Source organism: Camelus dromedarius, chromosome 8 (genome assembly GCF_036321535.1).
Source record: "Camelus dromedarius isolate mCamDro1 chromosome 8, mCamDro1.pat, whole genome shotgun sequence".
NCBI lineage: Eukaryota > Metazoa > Chordata > Mammalia > Artiodactyla > Camelidae > Camelus > Camelus dromedarius.
In genome coordinates, this window is record NC_087443.1 from 46,392,186 (window position 1) to 46,416,302 (window position 24,117).

A 24,117-nucleotide genomic window follows, 5' to 3' on the forward strand; every position below is an offset into this window, starting at 1 on the left:
TCTTTGCAATCTTTTAGCAGATTGCCTGTGATGTGCATCACATTCTGGTTTAATGTTTATTCAATAATAAAATTTTCTTTCTTTTCTACCTTTGTGGAGACGTTTTCTGAGTTGAGGAGATATTCTACTCAACTCTAAATTCTACTTCCCCAACATTATTTAAACCCAAGCTGTGATGAATCTGGACTGGTTTCTCTAGTTTATTATATGTATTTTTGGTATAAAAGTCCAAAGGAAGATGGCATGTGAAATTAATTTTTAAAGTGAATAAATCTAAGAGAATTTTTCACAATTAATGCCAATCTTCTGTGCTGCCTAATCCCACACTCTATAGCAATAATATTCTGCCCGCTTACATTCCATTTTTGCTTTGGAATCTCATTTCTTAATCTTGGAAAAAAATTCTGAATATAAGATAAAAAGTAACTTGGCTCAACAAAAAGCCTTTGTTTCAGTGAAGACAGAGCAACATCATAAATGATTTTGAGATTCGTATGTAACTATCTACTCGTAACCAAAATTAGACAGAAACTTTTCTTCAGTTAGAGTCAATAATTGAAGTACTTATCAATAATTCAGGAAATTTAAAAAATAAGGCAATTTTCTGGTTGAAATTGTTTTTAATTCACCAAAGTTCTCCATTTTAATTGTTTGCCTTACAGTCTCCTTCACATGTGGTGCAGCCACAGTCTTGTTAAAAGAGCCTGTACAAGTAAACATGATTGATATTCTTAAAAGAATGTTTCAATAAAGGTATGTTTTAGTTAGAAAAGTAAAAAACTAATTTCAATAAATTTCATCCAGAATTTCCAGACTAATTCTTGTGTCTATCATCTGCTAATGACAAATTGGTAAGCTGTATGGAGTTTTCTACCTGAAAACTAAATTACTTCAAAAATTACTGGCATACAAAAGGACTGTAATACTAATACATTTCAATTTGCCCGTATGTATTTCTATTTCTGTCCTCAATAACAAAGGGAAAAGCCTGTTTCATCACTTTCTCAGCCAGGCTGTATCAACTGATATAGAAAACGTCTCTCCATTAGCCTACACTGTAAGTGATCCTCAATATTAAACAATGGGAATGCAAACAGCAGTCATTATAAATTAGCAAGATTGCGAAGCTGAAGACATGGCTTCAGCCATTCCCTATCATAACATCCTAACAGCTCATAAATTTGGTGTTCAAACACTAACTTTTTTTGCAAGGGAAGGATATTAAACCACATACATACCTTCTAGAAATGAATGATTTGTTCATTAGCCTTTTATTTCATAAAAGGGTGAAATCAATAATCTACTTTTTCAGCCAACTGAAAGGTAATTTCAAACAACTTCATGTGAGATTGAACTTTCATAGCTTTTTTCTCCCACAAATTCTAACAAAAAATAATAATAACTTCTCAAAAGCTAGACAAATATAAAATGTCAAATCATGGCAGCCTTTCAAATACATGAAATAAAATCTCCTATTCACAGGTGAAAAGTAATTGTCTTACTAAAAATACTGCTGTCTCCAAACTATGAAGAAGATTTTTCGGGCAGATTACTGGCATGCTCTAAAGCTAGAAATGAGTGGGCTTCTGTCTTTAACACTCTACTATGCTGACCTGAGAATTATGATTTTTGGTGGGGGTCCAGGCTATCTTCCTGGCTTGTAGATGGTGCCTTCTTGCTAAATCCTCACAAGGCCTTTCCTCAGGGCCTGAACCTTGAGACAGTGATATCACTGGTGTCTCTTCCTATAAAGACACTAATTCTATGAGACCACAGACCCACCCATATGACCTCATTTAATCTTGTTTTGTTGTGTTGATGTCTTTCTTTTAAAAGGTTTTTATGGAGGTAAAAATGGCATATAAATTTATATGTTTTAGGTGTACAACAATTCAAAAACTATATTCATTACAAAGTGATCATCAGTAGAAGCCTAGTTACCATCTGTCACCATAAAATTCACCCCTTTCACCTATTTCACCCCCTCAAACTCCTCCTCCAGTACCACCAATCTTCTGTGTCTATAAATTTTTTGCTTGTTTGTTTGCTTAAGTTCCACATATGAGTGATATCATATGTTTTGTATTTGTCTTTTACCTTCTGACATTTCATTTAACATAATACCCTCAAGATCCATCCATGCTGTCAAAATGGCAAGATTTCATTCTTCTTTTATGGATGAGTAGTACTTCACTGTGTATATAAATCACACCTTATTTTTCCATTCATCCATTGATGGACACATTCATCTATACATCCAGGTTGTTTCCGTATCTTGCCTATCATAAATAATGCTGCTAAGAACATCAGGATGTATATAATTTTTAAAATTAAGTGTTTTTGTGTTCTTCAAATAAATACTCAGAAGTTGACTTGCTCATCATATAATAGTTCTATTTTTGTGTTTTTTTTAGAAACTCCATACTGTTTTCCATAGTGGCTGCAACAATTTACATTCCCACTAGCAGTGCTTAAGGATTCCTCTTCTCCATATCCTTACCAACATTTGTTGTTTCTTGTCTTTTTGATAATAGCCACTTTGATAGGTGTGAGCCGGTATCTCACTGAAGTTTTCACTTACATTTCCAAGATAATTAGTGATGTTTAACATCTTTTCATGTGCCTGCTGGCCGTATGTACGTCTTCTTCAGAAAAATGTCTATGCAGTACCTCTGTCCATTTTTTAATCAGGTTATTTGTTTTTTGTTGTTGGGTTGTAAGAGTTCTTATATATTCTGCATATGAACCCCTTATGAAATGTATAATTTGAAAACAGTTTCTCCCATTCAGTAGGGTGCCTTTTCATCTTGTTGGTAGTTTCCTTCCCCATGCAAAAGCGTTTCGGTTAGATGTAGTCTCATTTTTTTTTTTTTTAACATGAATGGATGTTAAATTTTGTCAAAAGCTTGTTCTGCATCTTTTCAGATAATCAGATGATTTTTATTCTTCCTTTTGTACATGTGGTATACCTCACTGACTGATTGCAGATATTGAATGGTCCTTGCATCCCTGGCATAAATCCCACTTGATCATGTTGTATGATCCTTTTAATGTATTTTTGGAAATGGTTTGCTAATATTTTGTTAAGGACTCTCGTGTTTATGTCCATTTAGGATATTGGCCTGTAATTTTCTTTTCTTTTTCTTTTTCTTTTTTTTTTTTTTTTTTTTTTTTTTTTTTTTTGTGGTACCCTCGTCTGCTTTTGGTATCAAAGTAATGCTGGCATCACAAGATGAGTATGGAAGTTTTCCCTCGTCTTTAATCCTTTTGAAGCATTTGAGAAGGATAGCTATTAAATCTTCTTTGACTGTTTGGTAGAATTCACCAGTGAAGCCATCTGGTCCTGAAGTTTTCTTTGGAGGGAGGTTTTTAATTATTGATTAAATCACTTTACTAGTAATTGATCTATTCAAGATTATCCATTTCTTCATAACTTGGAAGATTGCATGTTTTTAGGAATTTATCCATTTCTTCTAGGCTGCTTGATTTGTTGGTATATAACTGTATGTAATAGCCCCTTATGATTCTTTGTATTTCTATAGTATTGGTTATAACTTCTTCCCTTTTATTTTTATTTTGTTTAATTGTGCCCAATTGGGGCTCTTTTATTCCTGGTTATTCTAAGTAAAGTTTTATCAATTTTGTTTATCTTTTCAAAGAATGAGCTTTTAGTTTCATTCAGTTTTTCTATTATTTTTTAATCTGTTTTATTTATTTCTGCTCTGATCTTTATTATTTCCTTCCTTCTACTAACTTTGGGCTTTATCAGTTCTTAATTTTCTAGTTCCTTTAGGTATAAACTTAGATGTTTATTTGAGATGTTTCTTCTTTCATGAGGTAGGCATGTATTGCTATGAACTTCCTTCTTAGAACTGCTTTGGCTCTGCCCCACAGATTGTGATGCATCATCTTTGTGTTTTCATTTGTCTCTATGTATTTTTTGATTTCTCCTTTCATTTCTTTGTTGACCTACTGGTTCTTTAGTAGCATATTGTTTAATCTCCACATTTATGTAGTTTATCCGGTTTTCTTTATGCAACTGATTTCTTGTTTCATATCACTGTTGTTGGAGAAGATGCATAATAAAATGTCAGTCTTCCTGAATGTACTGATATTTTTTTGTGTGGCCTAACACGTGATCTATTCCAACGAAAGTGCCATGCACACTTGTTTATTCTGCTGCTTTTGGATGGAATCTTCTATACATGTCTATTAACTCTATCTGGTCTAATGTGTCATTTAAAGTTGATGTTTCCTTATGACTATTTTAAGTCTCATTATGTGTGTTATTGGCCACTGACATAAAAATAATGATAGGATTTGTAAAATTTATTCATATTATTACTTTCTGTGTCCAAAGACACCCAGAATGCTGAACAAATGAAAAGTGAAATCATTCAACCAATTAGTAGCTGTCTTGAAATAATTTTTCTTCAAACCCACTATTTACTAAGTAAGAGATAGAGTATTTCTGTAAACCTTTCCTAAAATAAAAATAATATTGTTCCTTCTGTCCATTTTCTATTGAGAAATCCAAACCATATATATTTCAAGACTGTCCATACCATGTTATCTTAACATAAGTGAACATTTTTAAAGAGAATAATATATTTAACTAGCAATTTAAACAATCAAATAGTAAAGAGGTAAATGTTTTAGACTAAAAAGCATCAGTGTCACTTCTTAAAGATGAATGCTTTTAAATATTTCTATTATATGATTTTGCTTCTCCTTTCCATCTCTTAATTTCTTAATTAATTTTACTTCCTCTACTGATTAACTTAGCTAAAATTAAATAATATGATTAAAAGTTTATTTTGCTGTCTGCTTTAAGCAAAAATTTCTGGCTCTCCTCATTATGTAAGATGGTATTTTATTCCTTCCTTTGGAATCTATTAGCCATTTGACCCCCAGTTTCTGTCAATTTTACCTTAGCTTTTATAGTGTTAAAGCTGATAACATTTATTTCTTTGTAAACAAAAATGTTATATATTTGAATAAAAATAGATTTTAAATTATAAAAACCAATAAACAGAAATTACATTAACAGATGTATACAAATATTAATCACTTAAAGACCAAGAGGTCTTTTATCATTGTATCATTTTCTCTAAGACTTTTAAGGTTAGGAAACCTATGCTATTTTAAGGTAACTGTTCCTAGGTACAAAGTCAAGTAGATCTTATTTTCTACAAGTTATCAGTTGATTATGCCATGTTTTATTTTACTTCTTATGTGGAGCATGACTTAACCACATTTTTCCTCCTCCCAACAAGTCTCCAATATCTTTCATTTTTTCTTGCTGACAAAACATAGTGATCAGATTCCTGAAATCATTTCATCCTTTAATATATCCATTGCCCTAAGTCCATATTTTCCTATCTTTTTATCAACCAAGAAATGACTCTGTTCTGTTCAGCTATATATTATAATCCCCCCCATAATCTGATAATTCTCATTTATCCCACTAATGAATCAGAACCACCATTTCCTAGAATCTATTACTTCCCTTCTTTGTTTTCTACCTTGCATTTTTGGAATTCATTCTCAGATACTATCTCAGAAAATATGTATGTGAGTTACATTTTCTGAATCCTTAAGGTTCTTTGTTATGTCTTCCTGGTTGACTGATTTTTTTAATAAATAAATAAAGGCTTAAAATTATTCTCCCATTAGAATTTGGGATTTCTACCACTTAATTCTGGTATCCTATGTTGGCTTATCTCTTCTTTGTGGATATTTATTCCCCAAAGTTTTTCAGAATTATCTTCTTTACCTTGTAATTTGAAACATTTATCATACAGAATATAGAACTGGAATTTTTATAAATCTCTTTTAGACTAAAAGTTCACATCCTTCTTCAGATCTAGAACATGCCCTATTACTTATTTGAGTAAATCATTGGTGTCATTTTCTTTGTTCTGTCTTTCAGGAACTCCTATTCATGGTGTCTTATACTTCCAGGATAGACCCCTTGAGTTTCTTATCTTTCCATCATAATTTCAACTTTTTGTAGGTTGAAATTATGGTTCCTAAACTCAAAAGGTTCCTAAACTCAAAATTTCAATTCATATAATAAATGTTTAACCATCAGCAATTATATTGTTAATTTTTAAGACTCCTTTTGTGTTATTTGATTTTTCATTTTCTTAGCCTATTATGATTTTTATGAATGCAGTATATTATCAAATCACTCTCAGGTAGGGATCAGGTTTTATTTTTCTCTTCTCTGTCTGGTATTATGTGTTCTCCAAGGTAAATTACTTTGTTTATTAACTTCAGTCTTTTTCATTTGCCTGAAGATCTTAAATTGTATTCATGTTGAAATATGAAACAAACAAAATATTATTCTACATTTCTATTTGTGCTTCAATCACCACGGTGTAAGCAGCTTTGTTTCCCTGGTAGACCTCTTCCCTGACTGGAAAAGCAAAGGAAATTTTCAAGTACACATGGGAGAGGCTTTTGGACTGGGAGCCTTGCCTTAGATGCAGAACCAGGAAGCCAGCTGACAAATCTGTCCCCTCTAGCTTCAGGCACCACCTGAGAAGGTCTTTACTCTCAGGTACCAACACTCACTCTAATGCCCGTAGCTCTACCATGGTGATTATTCAAATATATTTAGAGAGAAACCTCCTGGTGTTTTTAAAGTTCCATTTGTCTCTGTTTGTTTTCATTATGTTGTTTTTAAGTTACTTGCAAAGGCCAGGCTGCATGAAGAAAGAAGGGAAAGAATAACTAAATAATATAGCTGAAGTGCACAGCCATTCTTCACACAAATGGTCTGATTAATCCAATTATTTTAAGTCCGACCTCTTGCTTCTGCACTTTCAGTCAATTTACACCATATGTAAATTTTCTCTGGAGTTTCTGAGGAAGATGGGCTCCAGTGCAGCATCCTCATGCACACTTTCAGCTATTTCACCTGTTGATTTGTCTTCATATGATTTATAACTTCAGAAATTATGTTGATAATGTTTTCCAGTATTGAACTTCTACCTTTCTCCTTATTATTGCAGGATTTCATATTCATTCCACTGGGACCTTAAATACATGAACTCAGTCTACTATGTTTAGAAAACTAATAACATCTTAATGGCCAATGTTTATGTGTTACAGTGGGACCATTCAATTGGGTACATAAACCAAAATGGTGCAACTAAGTTTTTATTGACACTATTACCGAAATTCATTCGGAATATGTTAATAGTCAGGAGACCCCATCATAGAAATTGTCTCAGAAGCAAATATTAATGTATTTATTAAATAAATATTTTGAGCACCTGTTAAATAACAGACCCTGTTTAAAATGTTAGCAATAGATCAATGACAAAGAAGACAAAAACTATAGTATGACCTAGTATTTTTATTCAAATAGCCCTATATTAATGTAACTATGAAAGCCAGCCTGAAGTGGGGGGGAAAACATCACATAAGGACAGCTTAAGGTATTTATAAAGAAACAGAGAGGATGACCTAAGACAGTTTCTTCATAACAAACTGTCAAGGAGGAAAAACATTTTAAATATATTTATACACAAATACACACATATACACACAAGCACACAAAAGCACACAAAATCTTACACTATTCTGAATAATCCTTCACTCTCTAAAAGAAGCTCTGACAAGGTAACCCAGGTTCTCCAAGTTCTTACCTACATGTAGTGCTACTCCCCATACTGACATAATCCTATATTTTAGGGGAAAAAAAATATATATATAACATTTCACTTTTGAGCTCTATAGTGTGAATTGAAGTAACTTTGAGCAGAGTCTGGCTCTGCCACTTATGTACTGTGTAACACTGGGTAAATTTTATAGCCTTGTTAAGCCTAAATTTCATGTAAAAAGAAGGCTAACAATAATATATACTTCAGAGCTTATTCTGAGTTTGAAATTAACAATGTATGCAAAGGTTACTCACATAGTAAATGCTTAATAAATGCCACATAATGATATCTTTTTTATTATTATCATTTATTGTGCCTCATTTTTCTCAAAGGATATACTGTTTTCAACCCTCTTACATTTGGATTTGGAGAACTGTAGTGAATTTTAAACATTCTCATCATTTTATAACAATCTACACTTCAAAATGTCTCTATTATATGGATTTTATTTAACCTCCCAGTGCTAAGTTCTGCTACCTCAGCCTGGGACCATACATTATGATATTTCTCAAACAAACCTGAAGGTTTGCTTTATCTGTCCCTCTTTAGTTAGAGAAAAAGGATGACAAGTCTAAATAAATTTTCATCAAAGTGATGTCACTAAAGATCATTATATAGAGAAAAGTTTCTCAACTTATCCAATAAGTAATGTCATTGAAATCTTATGTATATAACACAAAAAAGTGCACTTTCTTGTCTGCTTCATATTCAAGTTCACATAAGGTCAGCAGGGGGGAAGAAAAGGTCTCCTCAAAGCGATAAGAAGTATGCAAGAATATAATCTGAAAAGCAAGTCTTTACAGGAATGAGAAAGTTTGCATCAAAGAAGATAGGCAAGGTTATGTTTAATTACAACCAAGAAAATTCTCAGTGAATTATGTGACAGTTGCATCTGGAGCCAGCTAGAGCTCTGCTCTATATTACTTTCATTCCTGGATCTAGTCACTCAAAGGAGACCCTATCTGAAGTATTGCTTGTTACTGGTACAGAAGAGAAATGGGAACATGGGACCATGTGCTGGCTCTCAAAACTTCTCCCCAAAAGTAGACATGTGTTAATTACTTTGATTCTTATTCCTAAGGCCTAAGTAAGTCACCTGGCTGAGTTTAATATCAATGGGCAAGAGAGTATAATTTTTTCCCAGAGAATAGAAGCAAATATTTGAAAATAATCGTACAATTTTCTGCACTAGATGGGAACACAGGTACATCCCAGCTTCATTATGTACACTGTATTTTCTACACAAATTATATATTTTACCCATACAATAATTCTGTGAAATATCATCCCTTTTTTCAACAAGAGAAAGCCAATTCAAATGAACAAAGTGAACAAAGACAGAACTCTAAACTTGCAGAGTTGTCTGAGATCAGTTTAAGCTGACTGGGTTGTATAGTTCCCTGTACCCTGAAAATACTTAAACAGAAGCAGAATGACTACTCTGTGGGAGTGCTGAATAAAGAGAAGATCTATGAATTCTGTGAATAACTGGACCAAAAAAAACCTTTAAAATTCCTTTTGTCCCTGAGATTCAATGATTCTGCAAGTTGTTCAAGTTCACACAGTTAGTTAGAGGCTATTAAAGGCAAAAGGTCACTTCCAAAGAAGTGACTTCATTAGGAAAAGGATAACACTGCAATGTGATTTAATAATCTATAGTGTTCAGGTGCCATTACTGTGAAACTCAAATGTTAAGGAAAAGTTTTATATAGATCACTTCTCAATCAGTATGCAGAAAGAATCCTTTCATTTGGTGACTGAAATGCTATGGATTATTACTAGCATCATATCAAATTTTCCAAATACCCTGGAGACTGGCTGTACTCACATGGCTATGAATAAAACACAGCCTATTGGTCACATTTCTACCACTCCCCAGAGATAAACATTTTCTTGAGTTGCATAATAAATAAACAAATGTTCTAATAGAGAGTGAAAAACAAGTACATCCTAGGTCTTTATTTAAAATAAGACTCTCTTCAAACTGAAGTGCTATACTGAGGTCTTGCATTCTAAAGATATTTTGAGGAATTTCATAAAGAATTCACACACTGATGACTAACCTTTCTCATATTTCCAAGTTACATGAAATTAGTTACATGAAATTAGACTAAAGGTTGTTCATAATAATATTAATTTCTATTTGTGACACCTTTCCCAAAGGCAATAAACAGACTTGTAAAAATATATATAAGAATTTATTAGTATCTCTCAGAAAATGAAGAAATTTACAATGAATTAAATCATTTATATAGTTTTCTGATATTTAACCGAATGGTTTTCTATATTACATATATAAAAATATAGAAATGTTCTTATATATATTTTATATATATACATATGTGTATATATATTCTTTTATATTATAAATCCTAGACATAAAAATGGCCCAGTAGATTTTCCTTGCCATATAACAGGAAAATGCAAAGCTGCTACATAACCCCATTTGTAAGTATTTTTATAGTCCTATCACTCTTTCATTTTCTTTAGGATTTACTTAGCTCTATCAAATTGGATGCCAACTTAATTTTCTAAAGAGTTAAATCTGAGTTATTCTTCAATTAACTTGTCAAATTATTGAAATTTGAATTATGCCATCAAGGAGTGCTATCTAAGAAAGTAATCATGTTTTTGAAGCATTAAGCTTCATGCTAGCATGACAAATATAGCTACTGAGGCATCAAACTTTGGGATACTATTAACTTACAGTCTAATCAGCTGGAGATTCTATGGAGTTCTATCATTATGACAAAGAACTTTATTTTAGAACAGTTTTAGATTTGCACAAAAAGTTGCATAGATAATATGGAGAATTCCCATATACCCCATGTATATCTTCCCCTATTATTAACATCTTACATTAGTATGGTAAAATTGTTACAATTAATGAAATAATATTGATACACTATCATTAACTAACGTCCATACTTTATTCAGATTTCCTTATTTATTTACTTCTCTTTCCCCCTCAGGAGCCCCTACAGTATACCGCATTACATTTAGCCATTATGTGTCCTTTGTCTCCTCTTGGCTGTGACAGTTTCTCAGACTTATCCTGTTTTTGGTGACCTTAATAGTTTTGAAGAGTAGTGGTCAGCTATTTTATAGAAGGTTCTTCATATTTTAATCATCTGTTGATTTTCTCATGATAGTATCGGTTATGGGTTTTTGAGAGTAACAACACAGAGGTGAAGTACCAATTTCATTACATCATGTAAAGGGCAGATAATATCAACATGACATCATTGTTGATATTGACCTGATCACCTGGATAAGGTAGTTTGTCAAGTTTCTCCTCTGAAAGGTTACTCTTTTTTATATCTTTTTCCATGATGTACACTTTGGAAGGTAGTCACTACACACAGCCTAACTTGGAGTCCTACTCTCCCTCCTAAAAGGTACAATATCTACATAAGTTATGAAGAATTCATCTGCATAGATTTGTCTATTCTCCCTGTTTATTTGTTCAATCTTTTATTTACATCAGCATGGACTAATGGATATTTATTTTACACTTTCATTTACAATCCAATAGTAGAATAATGTATTTTGTTGTTCAGATTGTTTCAGGGTACTCTTTCAGTTGACTCCTGTGTTTCTTTGACATATCCCATCATTGTAGACTTTTTTCTCTAGCACTTCCTTATCACAAACTCATCTTGAATATTTCCTGTCCCAGTCTTAGAATCAGTTATTTCTCTAAAGACCCTTAGTTCGCTTATTTTTGAAGGATTTTATAAAAACAAAACAAACAAACAAAAAAAACAAGCTTTGGGCACTAGGTGTGCCCACTGTTACTGAAGCTATTGTTTCTAAGATTATTAGCCGACAGAGTAAGGAAATATGTGTAGGTATACTGCATATATATCCATGTATACACACACACACACCTATAAATATGTCTTTGTAAAACCATCTGTATTTATATGTAAACTAACTATGAGTTTATGCTGGGGTCTCCAACTCTAAGCTATTATCACATGGACCTTTTTAACCTCCACTTGGGCTTATCTATAAACTAACATTCCAACAATGAGAAACCTGGCTTTCACAATTCATGATTCATTTATTTAATAGTTCAGTTATAGCATACATATATAACACTATCAGAACTGTGAAGCTGTACTCCCATGGAACACAACTTTATCAGTTGTAGTAGAATGTTTAGTTTCTTTTGCCTTTAGTCTTACAGACTGCACTTATTTCCAAAGTTACTTAGTAGGTACTATTTTCCCCCACCGCCGTCAGTAAGATTATTTCATACATGTTTAGAATAGTTTGATTGTGTTATCACCTCTGAATTCTTTCCTGAGATACTCCAACCTCTGAAATGATGTTTAAAATGTATATACATTAAGGTTCACACATTGTGTCATAAATTTCTATAGGTTTTGAAAATGCACAGGGACATTTATCCATCATTACAGTAGCATACAGATTAGATTTACTGCTCTAAAAAAATCCCCGGTGCTTCACCTATTCAACCGTCATCCTTTCTCCTCGAACTCCTGGGAAACATCACTATAGTTTTGCCATTTCCAAAATGTCATATAATTTTAATCATAAAATAAGGCAGTCTCTTCAGATTGGCTTCAATATGCACTTATAATTCATCCATGGTATAATTAGTCATGGTATTATTGCTTTATTTTACTCTGGAGATTCTATGTTTAAGAGGAATATAAATTCAATCGAGCTAAATATTCACCTGTGTTATGTAAGCATCCACGATTACTGATTGGATTTGGGGAAAATTTGCAAAAAGAGAATACTGAACCAACTAAGTTGGTTTTGTTAAATCCTTTTATAGAATAGCCGTACGTATTTCTTAGTTTTTGAAAACTATTCATATTTTTACAATTTATAGGATAGTTTGAAGTCAGCTTTAATGAAGTATTTATATAAATCATTGTAAAAGGAAAGACTCAGATTTACAGAGTATAATAAAGTTCTTGAATCTCACAATTGTATTAAACACAACAGTTTAAAATAAAATGGCTAAAAATATAAATATATAAAGAATTTTATGTTGAACATATAAATGAAAAAGTTGCTATTTTTTCTATTTTTAGTAATTTTTTTCTAAATTTTACTCATAATCATTTAATATTAAACCAAAAACACCAGAACAAAAAACAGGGTCTGAAATTCCAAGAATATAAAACTAAACCAATTGTATACACCTTTTTTTTAAATGCACATTCAAATACTACTGTCAAAAAGTGAGAAAGACTAAATCTTCAGCATGGCCTGGAAGAAATTATCCAGCACTGGAATTCAGAATATTTGGTTTCCAGTACCAGCATTAACTGACTGTGGGACCTTGGACATTAACTTGAATCTCTGAGACTGTCAGCTGCACACAAAGCTGTCTGTATTACAAGGGTGGTATGGGAAGAAAATTAGAAAATAAATGCACGTATGTTTTGAAAATGTTAGCATGCTATACAAAGGTAAGTTTGTCAGCTTTATTAATATGATATTTGGGAGATGTCCTGTAAATATGTACTGAGCTAATGAATACAATCATAAATAAGATTCAACTATCAGAATCCTCATTGACTAGCTGTACAACCTTGACAAACTGCTTAATACTTTCAGTTGAAATTTCAACTTTGCCTTTAACAGGATGAGAAAAGATAAAGAGGTAATATCATACAATGATTATGAATCCAGACCTTGAACTTAGATTTTATAGACTCAGATTCTACTTTCATCACTTACCAGCTATGTGATTTAAGTATATTGAGTAAACTCTATAAATTTCATTTTCCTCAAATGTACAATGAGAATAATAACAAATGCACCTACCCTATAGGACTACTATAAATATTAGAATATGTAATACTTGCAAAGTACTTAACACAAAATTTCATCCACTAAAGGCAGCAAAAATTTCGTTCTTGTGCTTGTGGATATTACTTTGCCATGTGATCATCTTCAAAACTGAGAGGAAAGTAAAGGTATTGACCAAGTTACTCCAACGCTTTTAATCTGAGTAATATTCTCATCTTGAAGGACACCCTATGTTACCTTCTCCCTATGAAATATCACTTTTTAAAATTAAACAATCTATATATTCATATTATACTAACTGTGTGCCAAATCCTAAGCTAAGTGCATCTAATGTATGCATTGGAGTTGGGTGCATGATACAAATATATTTAAGACACAGGCATTTGGTGCAGGGGTTTTCATATGAATATTTGTAAAATAAGAAAACACAAAAACACTAATTTGAAAGGTTATGTGCAATCCTATTTTCACTGCAACATTATTTTACAATAGCCAAGACATGGAAATAACTTAAATGTCCATCAACAGATGAATGGATATAGAAAATGTGGCATATGTACAGAACAGAATATTACTCAGCCATAAAAAAGAATGAAATCTTGCCATTTGCAACACCATGGATCAACTTTGAGAGTATTATGCTAAATAAAATAAGCCAGAAAGAAAAAGATAAATACCTTATGATCTCACTTATATGTGGAACCAAAACCAAAACAAAATCCAAGCTCATGAATATAGAAAACAGAAAAGATTGGTGATTGTCTGGGGCAGGGGATAGAGGTGGGCAAAAAGGGTGAAGGGAGTCAAAAGGTACAAATTTCCAGTTATAAAATGAAAAGTAAATTTGAAAAATTCTAAGTTGAAACATCATAAGTTGGAACCATACGTACTGTATGTACAAATATCAAATCATTATGTTGTGTACCTAAAACTAATATGACATTATGTCAATTATATCATCATAAAAAAAATCTTCTGCCAGATGTTGTAGTTCAGATAAAGGAGCTATTTCCCATACTAAATTCTGTTTTAGAATTGGAAATTAAACCAATTTCAGGTTTAATTCCTTGACAAAATGAGATGAAAGGGCTGCTGTTACATCAGCACCTTCATTTATTCCTGAATGTCCATGGAAGGTAATTTTCTAGTCGTAAAAAAATCTCCTATGATTTCATCTTTTGTTTGTACGAATGAATTATGGTCCAGTTGACTTTTATTGGAAATGTTTTAGGTCTGGCTTTTGGGAAACTTTACACTAGTTTCTTGCACTTTTTTTTTTTTTTTTTGGACCTTTGGGTTTATTGTGGAAAGAAAACTCCCAGGCTTATTGTGGGTCCTCCTCTGAGTCAGTCCAATCAGGTTTTACCACTCAGATTTAGCATTTGAGTTTCTAAAAAATAAGTGTGTAAGTTGATAGAGGTTACAGGTAGCCCTGGGCCATATGCACCAAGAGAATTCTAAATTCTTGTATACATATTTGCTGGTATTTAATGGATTTAGAGAAATCTTTAAATATAACTCTTAATTCAGTACAAGTCCAAGGTTTAAATTCTATAGTTACCTGTACACCTGGTGCATGAGAGGGATGGATCTTTAGAGGTAACGGGCATTTTCGGGTTTTAGGAGATCATTGGTTAAAGGTAAGGGTTCTGGACAAAGGAAAGAGGAGAGAGAAGTCAACTGAGGTGTAAGAGAGGGACCAGAAGGATAAGAGGGAAAAGAGAGAGATGGGTACAGAGAGGCAACTGGAAGACAAGGAGAGGCAAAGTTTGCTAGGAAAAGAGTCTAGTTTGCTAAATGCTCATAAGCTTTGGGAAAAGAATCTCTTGGTGAATGAATTTTTGACTCAGAATTTCATTTGGAGGCTTCTGTGAAATCATATCTTGTACTTTATACACTTTGTACAAACAAATATGAACAAAATAATTCACCGAGACCCCCCATGTCCCCTGCCGCCCCAAGCTTATTTACAGAGTACCAGGGAAACAGCACATAGGAAACAACTTGCTGACAGCTCCCTTTGGCTGAACAACCAGCAGGCACATTGAGGAACTAGAATGACTGATAATGAACTTTAGACACCACAGGCCGAAAATCCACCACATGTAATACACTGACCCTATGTGCCCAAATTTGCACATGTAACCCATGAAGAAGCACGAAGAATAGTTGCACCTGTTCAGAGAACTCTTGAAACTGACCATTACTTTGCACAAATCATTCTCTAGCCTCCTTCCCCTCCTACTCCCTACTTATCACAATAAATATCCCACAATAAATAGCCAACTAGGGAGACAGACCTGAGCTTTGTCTCCTGTCTCCTTTGCTTGGTCACCCTGAAATAAAACCTTTTTCTCTCTGCAAAAGACCTTTGCCTTGGTATTTGGTCTAGTTGTTGCACAGCAAGCAAGTAGCCCATTTACTCCATTACATCTCATACCAATCAAACTGCTGCCCAATTGGTCCTGAGAAATCTTATTCCTTTAGCACTTCTCAAATAAACAATTTTGTTGAAGTGAAATGTTCCCTAGAGTTGCCACTGAAGGCTCAAATCATCCTTAGTGAAGCTATACCATTTAGAAAGAGAAGTGCAAGAGTTAGTATTGTACATATAAGAAGCAGTAGTTTTTCCTGGAAGAGAAGATTTGATTTTAGATGATCCCATGAGAGACGGCAACCACTGGCAGGAATATAATGCTTGTGCACCTTGAGTCTCAGGTCCCCAGTCTTATGGCTGGCCATACCTGAACACAGACCTGACAATCTGTGTCTTCCAGCAGAGCAGAAAACCAAAGAGAACACTCTCTCTGTATCAAAGGCAAAATCTCAGGACCAAAATAACGAATGGAAGGAAAATCCTATCTGTTTTTATTGATGACTCACAGCAAAATTTGTCCAAATGGACACAGGTTCAGGAAGAACATCAAACTCACCAGTCTGTAAGGCCAGCTTGTACTGTCTATAGCTGTATTCTACCTTGTAATTCTTCCTGTGGCAAATACTTTTAAACAGCATGACATAAAATTAACACAAAGGAAAGCAAAAAAGAATGCCTCATTCCACCAAGGACGCAAAACAAATGGGAACCAATAACAAAGCCCAGGTACCGAACTACAAATCAACAGCAGCTGATTGATAAAGGAACTCAACACCAAAGAAAGAAGAGTTCAGAGTCAGTTCTGACTTACCACATTGGCGCAGACTCAATAAGCCACTAGCAGGAAGGCACAAGGAGCCACTGGAGGTACCACACCTGGTGAAAAGCTGGTGTCCGCAGTGAAAGCAGTGCAGATGGTATGTTGGTGGAAGCTCCATGAAAACTGTAGAAATGAAGATCACCCAAATGAGGTTATTTACTCAGAGCTCATTATAACAAAGGAGTCAGCTATCATCAGGTGCATTTGGCAAAGACTTAAAGGCAGGCAGGGGAGTGGGAAAGCTTTATAGAGAAAAAGAAGGAAAGACTCAGTTATGCCCTAATTTGAGGTTGTTGGCATGGGACGCTGGAAGCAAGTTAAGTAGAAATGGGGCATCCTATGTGATTAGTTTGTGAAACATATTTGTCTTTCTTTTGTTGGTTCTGAGTTGGATGTGGGGGTAAAAATTAGGGATGCTGGTAGTTACTAAGTCCTGACCACTTTTGGCCCGTGGCTGCAGGGGTTGTAGTTTAGCTTCCCCAGTTGGTCGCTGCAGAGGTTGTGAATCAGAATTCTGCTTTCATATATGGTCTGACTAATGTCCATTTGTATATTCAGTCTCTCAACTACAAAACAACTCAAGGAAAACACAGGGGAAAATACATGTACCTTGGGTTCGGCAAACATTTCTTAAAGATGGCAGTAAATGCACAATATATAAAAGAAAAAAATTGACATATCGGACTTCAAGAGCCCCTTTTTGAAAGACACTGCTCAAAGAGTGAAAACATAAACCTCTGACTGAAGAAAACATTTGCAAATGATATATCTGATAAAGAACTTGCAGTTAGATTATATACAGAACTCTTAAAAGGCAATAGAAAAGAATCCAATTTAAAAATGGATAAAAGATTTGAACAGATACCTCACCCAGGAAGATACACGGATAGCAAATAAGTACATGAAATGATGTTTGACATGATTAGTCACTAATCATAAAATGCCAATTAAAAGTACAATGAGATAACACTACACACCTATTAGAAAGGCTAAAATGAATAACCATATCAGGTATTGCTAAGGACATGAAGGAGAGGAAATTCTCATACATTCCTGTTAGGAACATAAGGTGCAACCATTTGGGGAAAAAAGTTTCATAGTTTCATGCACTTACCATATAACCCAGACATTCCACATTTAAGTATTAAAAAAAAAAACAACATATGTATGATATGATAAGCGTAGGAGGTCTCAGTAAGAATATATCAGGCATAGAAATTCTTATTAACAGATGACTGGGCTGGTTTTAAACGCTTTTCAGTCAAGAGTGACAGAAACATGGTTCAAGTACCCCACAATGACATGGAAATTATTTGATACTATAAATTTTAGAGAGCAGTATTTGTCAAATTCCAAAAAGCAAATTATTCTATCTGACTTCTTTAGAGTGACAAATTCACATATTCTTACTCTACACCATCACCACAGACCACTGCACCTCTGAGGATTCTACCATGCACCTACAATTGACCCTTCACTGGCCAATGATCTGAGAGGTAATAACTAACCACAGTTTTATTTGGAAGTGACAATTTATCTTTTTTGATCCCTGTCTCAGAAATAATGCACTTAATCTCAACTTCCCTAGTTAACCATGTACAAAGTTGGCAGATTTATTGTTTTACCTATGTATTTTGGTATTATTTTTGTTACATAATTCATTTTCTGTTTAAATAAAAGGAAAAAAATAACCTTCCTGGTTTAGGAGCTAGGGAATTAAATTATTAGCTTTCGTATCAGAACTCTAAGAAAAATATTTTAAGTTTTTACTGATATTATTACATAGCTAAATCCTTCCACCAATAATAAATTGTCAGTGTTTTTAAAAAAGCCAGTAATATAGCTATTAATATTTAAAAATTGCATTGTCTTTGAAAGTCATCTTATTCCTGAGATCGAATCCTGTATCTAAAAACATGATTAAGAATATGCATAAGGGTATTACTTATTGTGACTGTATTTGCAGTAGAAAAAAAGTAAATAGAAAAATAACAAATCAAATACCCATCATTAAGTACATGGGTGAATAAGTCCATAAACTATATATACATATCAAAAATACTGTACAGCTGTTTGCAAGAGTAAGGGATCTCCATTCTCAGTAATTTGATGAATTCGGCTGGTATTAAAAATCTCTCTCTAAAATTCTGAGAGATACAGATGCTGAATTAAAAATGCATTTTTCTTCTTTTTAAAGTTTATAGCTGAAAGTGTAAGAAACAAACAAAAATCTTCAAGTACCAGAAGCAGAGTATAGTGAAAGCGGGAGCAATAGCATGTGGGCTGATACTTCTGCAGCCATGAAACAGTTCTGGATTCAGCAATAATTAGGTGGTTAGAATTTTAACATCCACCTCCCCAAGGAATTAAACAGCAGGCTTCAGGCCCATAGGATACTTGAAGTTACAACTTAAACACCTGTGACAAAAGCAAGGCCACTTGAAGGGACGTAATTCTAGTTAAAGAAGGAATAAATAACTTGACACGCTGACACAGTAAGTATGCAATAAGTCTAACATTTGTCTTGGATCTGGGTAGAAAAAAAATATATTCTGTCAAAAATTGAAACCATATCTTCCAAAGTTGGAGTCTAAACTTACCCACTTATTGTAAAGAAATTTCAAGTCAAAAATAGCTATTTTAAAATTCTGTCCCAAACAAGCAATGACCTCTGACATATTTAAATTCAAAATTGTTCTGGAGCTACACTTCAAACACAAAGGCCATATAAGACTCTATGAGCAAATAAAAATCAACATATGCTTAAAAATGAGCTCAAAGAGTGAAATCTAAAAACATATAAAGAAATGAAACACCATGAGCAGGAGTCAGAAGATGCCACAAATTAAATGATTAGGATACTAAAAAATAGTGAGAGAGAATGAAACAATCTGCATGAGGCTATTAAACAAGTATGTATAGAATTATTAGATAAATACTTTTTAAAAGTATAGAACTTACAAAAACAAAAAAAGACATTAGGAAAAAAATAACAAACGATTTTCTAAAGAACCAGAAAGCACATGTGTAAATGAAAGGTAAAGATCTTTAAAGTTTTTTGAACTATTTTCTTCAATGACTGAAGTATTTTCAGCTAAAGAGGACCAGAAAAAATAATCTTCACACAGACAATGTAAGTTATCAACTGAATGAGAGTTCTTTTTCATCACATGTCTACAAAGCTTAAAATTTATTCTTGGCATTTTCATGTAATTAAAATTGAAGATAATAAAATTTCTTATAATACAAAATACACATAAATACTTGAATAAGAAATACATAAGATTTTAGATTCCTCCACGCAAATCCCTTTTTAAAATGCACACTTAAATACAAACACACACACACACACACACACACACCCCTTTAGCTCCAGACTTAACCATACTCAGTGAATGCAAAAGCACTGATTTCTGAAAGGGGGAGTGTAATCCATGGTATTATTGCAGTTTTGTTTTTTTTTTTTTTTTTGGTTTGTTTTCTATTCTATTTTTTAGTTCAAATTTCCTTCTTAGATCCTGAAACTGTCAAGAATGAGCAAGACATATGACACATTTTATTACAGGTACAATGAACTATTTTGCTTTCTCATTGTGAGGTTGATTACTTTGACTTTCGGCAGCTGAGAATCTCCTTATTTGGTTTTTAATGCCAACACTAAACCTTTAATGTCTCTGTTAATGAATCTGTATTTAATCTTTACATCTATGGAAGATGACATTCTGCCACAGATGCCAGGTGGAGCCATCCTTCTTTACTAGGATGCCAGCAAAAATTGTGAGTCTCTAGAATCTCTTCCTACTGTTAATATTTTTTTTTAATTGAAGTATAGTCCATTTACAATGTCTTAGTTTCTGGTGTACATCTATTTATTCAATCACTCTATATTAATACATGGGTTTGACTTCACCTTCTAAAGCTTTTGTTGACTGAAGGGGCTGGTTTGATCAAAGGAACATTTGTAGTAATGACATATTCCCCAAACTTGGGTTTTTATTACCAATAAACAATAGCCTTTCATGAACAAGCTTGCCAAAGTGCGGCTGTAGAAGCTATAGATTCTAAGAAGACCAACTATACAGTAGGCACTCTTCCTAAAAATGTAGATCCTTTGTAGCTTTGAATTATTATTTCCTTAGATTTAAGTGATTTCAGTGATATTATACTTATATAGATGTCAAGTCCAGATTTCGTCCCTTCTTTCAAATCTTTCAGGTAACACCTGTTCTCAAAGATAGACCAGATTACCACCTCTACTCTCAATTATGTGCCTTCCAAAAAATGCAACACACTGTTAAACAGTGAAACAGATGTTGGCATTGTATCTGAAAAAAGTACCAATAGGTACTTCTCTCAGGAATGCCAAAGGGGAAAAGGATATGTAGGTTACATAATTCAACTAAATGAGGACACCAGACAGAAAGCACAGATAACCACATTTCAAAAGCTGTAGAACTGACTTGAAACATACAGTATTTTAGCATCTAGAAAGAAAAGTTATGGCCAAGAAGTGAAAAGTTGTTAATTGTAAGTACTTTTGTAGGATGAGAAAAAGGCCTTTTTTAGGGTGGCTTCAATTAGATTTGGGAGAAATTATGTATCCCTCTTTTAAGAAACAGGTTATTTGGTCAAAGCTTTCCTTTACTTCCTTTTTTTCCCCATTGATCTTAAGGATTAGGAATTGCAACAGCCTTGAAAACTTGTATTTGTTTATGTAGGAAACCAAGTAACACTCCCTTCTACTTGTCTTAGAATATTTAGCCTTGTTCCTTCTCATTGATAGGTGAGTTCTATGGAATGTGTATGACTTAGAAAAAAATGTCACTGGAAGGATGATTAGAAAAATCGTCTCCTACAAGGTCACTGCAGACTCTGAAGGAATATGGCTTTGCAAGCAGTTAACTTTGTGCAATGTAAATACTCTTTAATGGTACCTGGATGCCTTAGTAAGATTTATGCAATTTCAAAATTTATTAATTTTATTTACTTTTGACATGGTGCATCAAAGTGCTGTGTCGTTAACCCATTGTTGTGTAACAATTACAAAAAAGTGAATAACTTCAAAGATATATATATGTTATCTCACACTCTCCATACATTAGAAGTCTGTGCACTACTTAATCCTCTACTCGAGGTTTTATAGGCTGTGGTCAAAGTAACTTTCAGGGATGTGTTTTCATCTGAGGTTCAGTGTCCTCTCTAACCTCACATGGTTGTGGGCAGAATTCACTTCCTTGAAGTTGTAGAAATGAGGCCTTCAGTATTTAAAAGATAAGTCAGAGAAATTATTAAGAAGACCAAAACAGAAATTCTAGAAATGAAAGATAATTAATAAAATACTTAATGGATGAAATTCCCAGCAAATAAAAAACACAACTAAAAGTGACTTATGAAACTGAAATATAAGTCAAAATAAAATAAAGCAATTGAAGAGAAAAACATTTTTAAAAGATGAAAATCAGGTAAAAATAAAAATGGACATATAGTGACATGGAAGTACCCAGATAACAGTATCTGGTGAATGTTTCCTGAGTTGTTTTACAGATGCTAAAACTCTCACCAAATGAAGGAAGTTAACTATATGATGACCATGAGCACATAGCCCCCAGACCAGCTGGAGCCTGAGGACTAAAACTGTTAATGTCTGTGACACTACCCCATTATTCTACCATCAACTAATCAGAGAATTGTGCATGAGTTGATAACACACCTTGTGACTCCCTTCCCTCTCCTTGCCTTTGAAAATGCTTCCCTAAAAGCCATTGGGGAGTCCAGGTCTTTTGAGCATGAGCCACCCATTCTCCTTGCATGGCCCTTGCAATAAACCTTTTGTTGCTCAAAATTTCAATGTTTCAGTTTTTCTAGCCTCACTATGCATCAAGTGCATGAACTGGGGTTTAACAACAGTACACTTCAAGAAAATACGGAGGAATGAAGAGGTTATGTTGGTTTATCTTAACTAATCAAAATAAATACTGACTGCATAATATAACAAGAACAGTATCTTTAGAGTTTTATGTGTAGATTACCAGTCTTTTTTTTGTCCCTATTTATCTCAAAATCCTTCGTATGTTGACAATCTTCTGGATGTAAAATGCTGGATATGACCTTCAAGAAATTTTTCCAAGATGTTCACTTCGGTCTCTTACTATATCACTCTGACAATTTGAACTACAATTTAGATTCCATACATTTTTTTTAATTAAAAGTTAATATACATTACACATTTTGAAATGCCATTCCCACAAACATTTACAGATATTGTAGAAAATACTTCCTGCTGAGCATTTTTTCTATCTTTAATATATTTATTCACAGCCTGGCCCAGAATATCATTCAAAAAATATTTATTGAATGAATGAATGACAAATAAATACAGACTGATATCAATCCACTGGCAACTGAACTCTAAAAAACAAAAAATACACTTGTTGATACCTTAATTTGAAATCAGGTAGAGTAATTTTTATTTCATTAGAATCTGCATATTTGGAAGATTAAAAGGGAGAAACTATACAAGAAAGATATAACCAATTTGTTGATTTTTTTTTAAATTAGCCAGTTTATAGTTTTAAAGTGCCTTGGATACATTATCTTTCATTTAGAAAGAAATATAAATGTGTTGCTCTATTTTAGGATTCAGAATTTCAATTAGAAGGTTGCAATATGAAATTCTGGCCTTCTTGGAACATGACTTTCAAAAGTTACTTTTTAGAGCTCTTAGGTTTAGTGACATACAGTGAATCATCACTGTGAGCAAAAACTTCAAAGTGAACATATCTAACGTTCCCACTTCTATTACAACAGCAGATTAAAAATAACTCTAACAATTCAATGCATTCAGCTGTAAGTAAAGCCAACTAGTAAATTCAGTTTTATTAGTAAAAATCAATCATTGATTTTAAACTGACCTCTAAATAGCACCAATTACAAAACTCTTACAGTATTTCTATGATTCTAATTGTTTTTCCTTATCTGTGATTATCATAAGGGTAGTGACAAAACAGGATGGAGAGACTTCACTTTATTATACTCATGTAAACGACATCTAAACCATACATTATCCATAATAGTATATTATATATGCATTTCTAAAACATGTAACTTCATGCAACTGAGCATTAAATGTAAAGTGGCTACAAATACCTACTCTCTCATCTCTAGCTCTGTGAATTACAGCTTCCTGTCAGAGCCCAGAAAAATGTACTTACTCCTTCTGATATTCTGGGGAAACAATCTACCCTGTGGGAAAGACTGATTTTAACTTTCATGAGCTGTATAAAAGGCAAAGTTAAAAAAAATTCATTCCACATAGCATTTTCTGTATATCACAAAGTCAATGACTAGCTTCCTCTTAATTAACATTTACAAAACATGCAGAGCAGTATACTATATAAGATACTGGTTTCTAAATATTTTGTATAGAATATATTCATTCTGCCTGAATGTAT

The 24,117-nt window shown here is 33.2% G+C and overlaps 1 long non-coding RNA gene across 1 annotated transcript in view; it reads right to left on the reverse strand.

The window, feature by feature from the left end:
* LOC116155791 (uncharacterized) overlaps positions 1-24,117 on the reverse strand; it is a 332,414-nt gene that overhangs the window by 241,311 nt on the left and 66,986 nt on the right. Inside the window, exon 3 of the long non-coding RNA XR_010382050.1 lies at positions 16,658-16,789. This is a non-coding gene — a long non-coding RNA (uncharacterized LOC116155791). The remainder of the gene's footprint in view (positions 1-16,657; positions 16,790-24,117) is intronic.